The 10,371-nt window shown below is 35.7% G+C and overlaps 1 long non-coding RNA gene across 2 annotated transcripts; it reads left to right on the top strand.

The window, feature by feature from the left end:
- The first annotated feature begins 610 nt into the window (after positions 1-610).
- LOC104086824 (uncharacterized) lies at positions 611-3,502 on the top strand. 2 transcript variants are annotated; one of them, XR_011415671.1, is made up of 3 exons: positions 611-2,541; positions 3,115-3,197; positions 3,333-3,502. It is a non-coding gene; the product is annotated as an uncharacterized lncRNA (long non-coding RNA). The 2 variants fall into 2 exon arrangements; XR_011415672.1 differs by having other exon boundaries at positions 3,115-3,223.
- The last annotated feature ends 6,869 nt before the right edge of the window (positions 3,503-10,371 follow it).

Genomic DNA, 10,371 nt, shown 5'->3' with positions numbered 1-10,371 from the left:
ACACTTAGTTGCTATCTGTCATTGTTGTAAAATTCTCTGAAAGATTTTATATCCGGATTACATGAACTTGAACTGTATAAAACTAATTTGACTTAAACTGCTGGATTTGGAAGCATGTCTATTCTTTGCTGGAATTAGTGAAAGTGAACTATAACTGTGTAGCTCATCACTATCTTGAGTTCCTTATTTATTATTGTTACTTGCTGAGTTGGTTGTACTCATACTACACCCTGCAATTCATGTGCAAATTCAGTTATTTCCGAATATAGCGGGTGTTGATTCTTTCGCACAGTTGACTTTTCGGAGATTCAGAGGTAGCTGTCGTGTTTCACAGACCTTGCCTCTCCTTCCCTATCTTCTTATTTACTGTATTTGGTCTTAGACTATTATGGACCGTGTTTTCAGACTTGTATTCATATTAGATGCTCATGTACTTAGTGATACCGGGTTTTGGGAGTGTTTATATATGTATTTGTGAATTTTCTTTCGCTGAATTTAATCATTTTATTTTTAAACATAAAAGATATGGGAGTTTATTGAGATTGCCGGCTTGCCTAGTATTGAGATAGGCGTCATCACGACGAGTGAGATTTTGGGTCGTGACACAACTGAAGAAGAATCTCTAAACCATTTATTCGCTATGACATTCTCAAATGTACACACATCCTCCTCTAATTCTTTTCTTGCAGATTCTCGCGTTGTTCTAACGACGAAGAATGATTTTGTAAATGAAATCAACAATATTCTTATAGCAAAATTTCCAGAAAAAGCTACTACATTTGTTGGCGTTGACAAAACCTTTGAGCCTAATGATCAAAATCAATTTGAAGACCTATTACACACTCTGAATCCTGCTGATTTACCTACTTACAAATTAACTTTGAAAGAGAACTGCCCCATTATATTGCTGCCCAATTTGAATTCGTATAAAGGTTTATGCAATGGTACACGATTGATATGTTGCGATATTAAGACACATGTTATCAGTGCTAAGATCGCGATAGGCGATTTTAAAAGTAAGCACGTATTTATCCCAAGAATACCTTTATTATCGTCACAAGATGAAAGAATACCAGTTCAATTTAAAAGAACACAATTCCCAATAAGATTATGCTACACTATGACTATAAATAAGGCGCAAGGTCAGACTCTAGATTTCGTCGGAATATATTTGCGAGAACCTGTTTTTTCACACTATCAACTTTATGTTGCCTTTATCAAGAGCTAAGAGTTCACATTGCGTCAAAGTGCTGATCCAACCGTCCACACTAGCCAACCGTGATGACAATTCTACATATAATATTGTTTATGATGAAATCATCCAAAGAGCGTCCTTGTAAGTCTTCTGCTACCCCAAAATACAATAATTTTTCTGTTTTATTTTGTCCTTTTACTCACATACATTTTGTTTCATTTTTATACGCTTACCAGTACTCACATCTATTTTTTGTTTCTTTTTGGTCAAATAGGCGATGAGGTTAAGACTGGACTTCTACTTACCTTGAGCTCCGCAACAAGGTCAGTAATGAAGGTTCACCATCATAGATTTATATTACTGCATATAAGATCTTATTTGATCAGATATGATTGATCCACTTATTTTACCACCTGCTAATGCCTCACTATTTCATCGTTTCCCTAAGGTTACTTGGAATCCTATGTTAGACTAGGTCATTTACCTATGCAGTTCATGCTTACTTTTTGAAAATCAAAAGAAATTACTTTTGGTTACTTGCGACGAACATAATTACAAAAACGGAAAAGAGCGAACTAATTATCTGAAGTGTGCCAATAAGAACCTCCCAACTGACTGAATGACATGTAGTGGAATAACATCAGCCAAGCTGGACTTCAAAGCGGTCTCTCCAATCAAGCTATCTCTAGCGGTCTCTCCAATCAAGCTATCTCTTCTTCTTCTTTGCTATCTAATTTTACTGGTGCTATCTAAATTAATGACACGAAAATACTCATCGGCAAAAATTCATATACTATTTGTGTATTGTCTTCTCTACTTAAAACTAATGTATTTCATGTTTAGAACAAAGATTGCACAAGAGTTAGTTTACGAGTGTAAAATCTATGTGATAGAATAAAAGACCCACATTCAATAAAAAATTTACTTCTATTAACGTGTAAATTGAAGAAATTTTCCCAACTGTATTGAAAAATTCCTTGAAAAGCATATATAATGGTTACATTACACTAGAGTATATTACTCATGAAGTGTTATGTGCAATTTACAAGGGGAAAATATATTTGTACATATGATTACGTAATTTAAAAGGGAGAGAAAAAGTAAAATGAGAAATAAAAATAACACTGAATTCATCATTGTTTTATGAAAGAATTATCTTTTGCCAAATGTATGTTCCTCTCTTCCCCTGTTACATTGTCTACCCCATTTTTGCTGTATACTTTTTTTAACATTTTGTTGTCTGTGTAATTCTAAACATGCTGAATGTCACAAGCTTCAATACACCAGGCAACTTGTGCAGCTACGCTCTTCTTACTCATGTAGCCATTCCGTATCCAGGTTACACTGTATGTAGCATGTCAAATTTTTAATACTTAACTCAATGTCTTCTGTACCATTCACATAGAAGTTGATCACTTGTGAGGTACCTTTATCCAAATTAATAATTGCTGATACTTTTGCAAAAACAGATCAACATTTTCAACACCTTTACGCTTCTGCTGTTATCTATACTTTAAAGTGGATATCAAATGTTTATTAATCCAGAATTAAACTTCTGTGCTCAACTGTTCATCCATTTGAAGTTATTCTTTTTCTGGACATGAGAATAACCAAACATTTTCTCTTTCGCTTCACTGCTCTAACCAATGACTTATAATAACACTGGCTTAAAGAATGACTTTTCAATGTTGACCTCTTAGTTAAGTTGCTTCACCTTTTTTCCAGTAAATTTTCCCAAAATATTTATGTTTGCATTATCTTCCAAGTCTGTCCTTTGTTGTTTCTTATTTTCTTTTAATTTTCTTCGTACAACACCTTTTGTAAGTAACTCATTTAAGATATGCAGACAAGATTGATTTGCTATAGTGACCAGTTGTAGGATTTTCTCTCTTCTTACCTCATTTTTGTACTGGATGCAGGTGGGAATGGTGGAAGGGGTGGTGACGTGATTTTAGAATGTTCCCCTGCAGTCTGGGATTTGAGTGGTCTGCAGCATCACATTGTGTGTTTTCTTCCATACTGCATGATGTCTATTGCACACTTGACATCTTTATTAATTGGATTCTCCCTGTCATTTGACTGATATATGTGTGGCATTTTGCATCTTGGTTACCTAATTATTTGTGACATGTTTCAGAATAAAAAGAGAGACGGAAATGGGCCTTCCAAAAATATGATAGGGAGCAGAGGAGCTGACAAGGTTAACTTTTGTCTCTCTCCAAATCCTTTATTAGAAATGTTTTAGTATTTTTTGCTAATTGTAAAAAGAGTTAAAACTTCCACTCCACTTCTGTTCTGATTCTGTATATCACGTGGAATAGCACAAAGCATTTAGAAAATTTTTGTTTAACTTTACTTCTCTGATTCCTTAGAATATATATTTCTCTACCCAAGTTAGCAGCTAAGTATTGGTGTTGTTTTTGACTCTTTCTCTTTCAAGAGGTGACCAAAGGAAAACACTAAAATGAAGCTTCATTCTACTTCTTATATTGCCTTCTCGCTCAATCTTAATAATAGAAGTTTGGTCTACCATTTGGTTTTAATTAGTTTCCAAGTTACTCTTTCTTTGGTTTTTACAAATTCTAATTTGTAGTACAACTTATAAGAAGAATTCTTCAAGCTCCGTGTTCTTTTGTTTAATCTTTTGATAAATATTAAAGGGTCCTTGGTTTTCACTAAATATCATGCATGTGTTTAATTTGGTAAGTTTGTGGATGTAGTGATCATGTTAATTAGTGCATTTTTAGTAAATAGTAAGTTAGTAAAGCTTCTTGTTCAAGTAAAGTTCTACAAATATCATAGGCTATCTATTTGTTTTTTTGGTTTGTTTGGTTCATTTTTGGGAGCTTCAGATGTCCACGTAGTATGATTGCTGTGACAATGCGACCCATGTTTAAGCACTATGAGGAACCTATTTACTAGATGGATGGCTTACTGACTTTATAAACCTTTCCAGTTTCATTGTTACCCTTATTTGAGAATACTGTCTATACTAGGTAATTTTATCCAATTCTTTCGTTCTGTCCATTTCTTCATTGCAGTTATACACATTATACCACAACAATCTCCATATGAAATAATAGGTACTCTTGGTACTCCTATTATTTGATTTACGATACTTAGATAAGCTTCTTGTGAAACTACAATTGTTTTTTCTTAGCATAATAAGGTGCACTGACTGTGCTTACAAAAATAAAGTAAAAAAGTACAATAAGTGCTAATGTAGATGTCCAGGTTCTCGAAATCTTTTTTACACCATTCCATTTGAAGACTTTGCTTACTGAAGGGAATACATTTTGTTCTCTGGCAATTTTTTTGAGTATTTTCTACTTAGTGTTCTCGCGCTCAAGCAGAAAGTTTTTCGTGTTTGAAATGATTACCTGATAACAACGACACATCCAGATAACAAAGAGACATATTATGCATCTTTTTACAGTCAGTTTCTTCTGCTACTTCATTTCTTCACCTGTTCGAATAGTGAACATTTGATTTTTTGCTTGAAGCCTTTTGTGAGCTTCCTGGTGTTAGTTATCAACATTATAAACCTGCTTCAGTATTGGAATTTTCATTTGGATCGTTCCATGGAAGAAAACATATCTGTCCAGTGGATATGTGAGAACCTGTTTGGTAAACTCTGTATGGAGCATTACTTTTTCAGATCTTTGGCCCATCTACACATAAGTTAATGGAGGAACTAATAATATTCTATTTATGGGTGTAAAGCTATATTTAGCCAGAAATTAAATGGGGGACCTGTTTTCGGTTTTTAGACCAACTATTAGCTTCTCGAATGTAAACTATTTTGAAGTGCTAAGAACATATTTAGTAACACCTGTTTAGACAGGACTCCTTAAACTACTAAATTCAAAATAGAAATTCCGACCCTTTGTGATATTTTTCTAATGTACTCCACATAACCTGATAGTTCCCAATGTGGTATAGCGTGAGGATCCATCACTCTTGTGTGCTGTGCTTCATTTGTGATGGTTTTGGACCTTGCTCAAAATTGCCGTTTGGCAATAATCCTTGATTAAAAAAAAAAACAAGAAAATAAATTAGACTTTAACTTCTAACACTATCATATCACCTAAAAGATAAAAAGAATTAACTTAAATAGCTACTTGCATGCACTAGCGCTTAAACTTAAAATAAAAGGCAAATATATAATATATGTATAATTCATGAATAATATGTGTGTAATCGTGTATAATCATTGTATAATCTATGTATACTGGTTAGCAAAAGTAAACAGTAAATTCGACTAGCTATTTGTGTAAAAATCCCAAAAGATAATACAGCATAGAAAATAAATCCAATAACCTGGAAAATAAGGTAGTAGTTTATTAGCTATACCATTGTTCACGTTGGGCCCGAACTTGTCCGGGCTAACCCTACTAGTACTTGTAATAATCGAGACAAATACTTCAACAAATTTGGATATCGATATCAATGTTGCATCCTTGTACATAACTAGAAACTATTAGTGATTTAGTAAATCGGGTTTCCCACACCCATTGACGAGCTAACACGTTCCCTAATTGTACAAATATAAAAAAGAATTAAAATACCTGAAACTAGAGTAATTGGTGAAAGATAAAAATAAAGTCCATTTTCAAAACACGGTAAGATGTGATGAAATGCATTTCTTAAGCACAACAAAAAATAATTGCAAAGATTCCTTGATAATGAGAAGATGCAAAACACAAGTCAATACGAGGTCTGTAGCTCAATTTGGCTTGAAATGGTGAAAGTCGAATTTTTGGAGATTTTGACCGACAGTGAAATTTTTGATATCGGGGTCGGATTCTAATTTTGAAAGTTAGAGTAGGTCCGTAATATTGAATATGACTTGTGTGTAAAATTTGGGGTCAATCGGACGTGGTTTGGTTGGTTTCAGCATCGGTTGTCAAATTTGAAAGTTTCAAGTTCTTTAAGTTTGAATCAGAGGATGATTTGTGATTTTAGCGTTGTTTGATGTGATTTGAGGGCTCAACTAAGTTCGTATGGTGTTTTAGGGTTGGTTAGTATATTTGGTTGAGGTCCCGAGGGCCTCGGGTGAGTTTCGGGTGGTTAACTGACTTGGAATGGAAGTTGAGAAAATTTCTGAAGTTTGGTCTTTTGCTGGTATGATCGCACCTGCGAGGGTATTAGCCGCAGGTGTGAGGCCGCATGTGCGGCTGGCTGAGCACAGGTACGGAAGGGGTGGAGATTAACAGAGGTCACAGGTGCGATGGTTTCTCCGCACCTGCGATAGCACAGATGCAGACCAATGGTCGAAGAAGCGGAGGCAGCCAGGGTTAGTCGTTTTCGCAGGTGCGCCCATATTTATTGCACCAGCGGGTGCATAGGTGCGAGCCTAGACTCCGCAGGTGCGAAAATGCCTGGGCAGAACCTAAATTAGAGGGTTTCCGAGATTTTTGGCCATTTCTAACGTGTTGAGCTCGGATTAAGGCAAATTTTCGAGGGATTTTCAGAGGAAGCTTGTGGGTAACAATTCTTAACCCCTTTATGGTTATATTCCACTAATCTATGGTTGATTTCATCATTTAATTTCATATTTTGGGTTGAAAAGTTGGAAAAATGGGGGAAAGGTTCTTCAACCGAATTTCTAAGTTTTGATTGGGATTTAGACATCGGATTTGGATAATTTTGGTACGAGTGAACTCGTGAGTGAGTGGGTGTTCGTATTTTGTGACTTTAACCCGATTTCGAGACGTGGGCCCGGGTCGATATTTTAGGACGGATTTCAGAAATTTTGTTAAAGTCTTGATTTCATTAATTAGATTAGTCCATTATAGGCGTATTTATGATATGTAATTATTTTTGGCTAGATTTGGGCCATTCGGTGTCGGATATTCGTGAAAAAGGCATTCTTACTGATTGATTGAGTTTGGTTCGAGGTAAGTGGCTTGCCTAACCTTGTGTGGGGGAACTCCCCGTAGGATTTGTATTGTTTTTGATATATGAGCGCCGTGTACGTGAGGTGACGAGTACGTACACAGGGTAATTGTGTAAAAACCCGATTTTTCTACTAAGTAATAACCTGATTTCTGTCTTATTTGAGTTCATCAGCATGTGTAGTATCCTGCTAGATTAGAATAGCATGCCTACTTGCCTTAACTACTTACTTGAACTACGTGCAATATGTTTAGTGAATTTACGTGTCTTTCCTTAACTGATACTTAGGTTGAACTGTAGAATTTCGTGCCGTAACTATTGAATTCTATTGTTTCGCTTCATATTTACTTTGGGACTACAGTTTGGTATTCCGGGAGATCCCCATGTATTGCATATTTACTTTAGGACTAAGGAACGGTATTTCGGGAGATCCCCATGTACTGCATATTTACTTTGGGACTACGGAACGGTATTCCAGAATATTCTCCTATACTGCATATTTACTTTGGGACTATGGACCGGTATTTTGGGAGATCCCCCTGTCTTGCATATTTACTTTGGGACTACAGAACAGTATTCTGGGAGATCTCTCTACACATTTACGTTTGAGACTACGAAACGGTATCTCGGGAGATCCCCTGTTGTTATCTCTGTTTACTGAGTTGTTGTCTTCTATGATTTCATTCTTGTTAAATTTTAGTCTTTATTTTACTGTGGTATTTCATTCTATCTTGTTTTATTATATATATATATACCAGTAGGGCCCTGATCTGACCTCGTCACTACTCGCCCGAGGTTAGGCTTGGCACTTACTGGGTACTAATTGTGGTGTACTCATGTTACTTTTCTGCACATGTTTTTCATGTGCAGATCTAGGTGCTCCTTATCAGCCCCACTATCAGTGAGCCGGGACAGTTTTGGAGACTTCAAGGTATATCTGCCGCGTCCGCAGACTTGAGAGTCCGTTTCTACTGTGCCTCATGTCCATTATCTTTTGTATTTTTCCTTGTTAGACTCTGATGTATAGAGACACTAGATTTTTCTTCTGTAGTTTGTGATTCACAATGTTCCGGGATTTGAGATTGCTGTGTATTTTTGAACAGTTAGTTGTTAAATTTATGTTTTTATTTCATTAGTCCGCAAATGTTAGGCTTACCTAATCGTAGAGACTAGGTGCCGTCACGACGTTATACGGAGGGGAAATTTGGGTCGTGACAACAACAATAATTTTATTAACAAGCAGAAATAATTAATTGCTTACATTTCAATAATTTATAATTTATCAATTAACTTCACAAGAAGTAATTAAATATCAAGGTATGGTGTAATTATTATTATTAGGCACAATTTTTGCCGAGGTCGTACGACCCAATCCAAAGTGTCGTGTACACTGCCGAGGGACGTGCGGCGTGATCCATAGATGCATCTATATTGTCGAGGCATTCGGCCCGCTCCACAAGAAAGGAGGACATTTTCTTATTAACCTCTGAAATGAGAAGTTATTATAATATTAACACGTAGAATGTTCAATCTCTATTAACAATTCAATAATTTACACAAAATTTCAAGTATATGAAGTTTCGATGTTTTACTATTTCCTCAAACAATTTGCAATACAATTCCACTAATTTAATTATAATAAAAGGAGTAATTATCACAAGTAATTCATGATTTGAGTCCTAAATTACCCGTACTTTAGCATAAATAGTAGCCACGCACGGGCTCTCGTCACCTCGTGCGTACGTAGCCCCCTCAATTAACAATAATTATTAATTTAAATCACCTATTGGGTAATTTCCCTCTTACAAGGTTAGGCAAGAGACTTACCTTGTCTCAAAGCCCACTCCCCGATCACAATGTCGCGAAAAATCTCAATTCGGTGCCGAAAAATCTGAAACTATCCAAAAGTTATATAAAATAATTAATACATGCTCAATAATTCGAAATTAGACTATTAAATAAATTACCCTATCCAAAAATGATAAGTTCCTAAAATTCACCCGGGCCCACGTGCCCGGATTCTGGAAATATTTGGAGGGAAACATTACCCATAATCTCAAGAACTCAAATATAAAATTTCCATTCAATTCCATAACCATTTTCGTGGTTAAAATCTCATTTTTGTGAAAACCTAGGTTTTTCATCTAAACCTTTGATTTCGAAGATTTATCGGTTATAATCTACCCAAAATGTATGTATTTAACTCAAAGTGTGTAGAATTAACTTACCTTCAAGTTGCTAGTTGAAATCGCCTTGTAACGATCCGGCCGGTCATTTTGAGAGTTATAGCCCCGATCTCCTATTTAACTGCTCTTCTATATTTATTTTTGCTATTGTGACTTATGGGGAGGTTTCGTTTTGGTTTTTGGAGTGTTTTGGGACACTTATTTCCTAAATGGAGATTTAAGCCTTAAGATTTGGACCGTAGTCGGAAATGTGTGAAGACGACTCCGGAATGGAGTTATGTCAGTTCTGTTAGCTCCGTTAGGTGATTTTGGACTTGGGGGCATGTAAATAAGATTCGAAAAAGAATAAGAAGAACTGGATAAGAAAAAGGTGCACTGATGAGGGATAAAGGGGGAGGATTTATCCATGAAGAGAAGAAAGAAAAGGGAGGCGAGTACTGACGGGATCCTTTTATCCCTTTCGTTTTCATTTTCTATTTTTTTTCTTTTAATTTTATTATTTTTTTAATCAAATTATTGTTTTCACGCGTATTTTCTGTATTATTCAGTAATTAGCACCTAGTGAATGCTGAAATTTTGCTGTTCATGAAAGGAAAATAGAAGTATGGCCCTCTTTAAACTTGATGGGACTTATTGAAATCTGAATTAGATTGTTGTTAGTTTACAATTTCCATTTGCATAAAAAATAAACCATAACATAGTTATACTCGTTTATTCATGGAGTTGAATATGCCATCAAAAACCATACATATCTTTCTTTCCATACTGTCCTCCAAATGCTGAGCGGGGTAGTGTTCCAACAAGAGGCTTTCCTTTATTGTCCGGTCGAAGTCTGTACCAGTTTCTCAAAGGACCATGGGTTGTCCCTGGCATTAAATTTAAGAAAAGCTGCCACAGTTGAGCTATGAAAGGGCATTGAATGAAAAGGTGGTTGAGAGTTTTCGAGTGATTTCCAGAAATTATGGTTCAAGCACACCTTCTTGGCTGCAATCCAAGCAAAGGATGCTACTTTGTAAGGTGCTATCGACTTCCATAATTGCTTCTAGGGCCACGGTTTAATTTGTTGCTCTTCGTGTGAGAGGAACTCAAAGA

The sequence above is a fragment of the Nicotiana tomentosiformis genome, chromosome 4 (genome assembly GCF_000390325.3).
Source record: "Nicotiana tomentosiformis chromosome 4, ASM39032v3, whole genome shotgun sequence".
Lineage (NCBI taxonomy): Eukaryota > Viridiplantae > Streptophyta > Magnoliopsida > Solanales > Solanaceae > Nicotiana > Nicotiana tomentosiformis.
The sequence above is the reverse complement of the archived record's forward strand: the minus strand, read 5'-3'. Positions and strand labels throughout refer to the sequence as shown.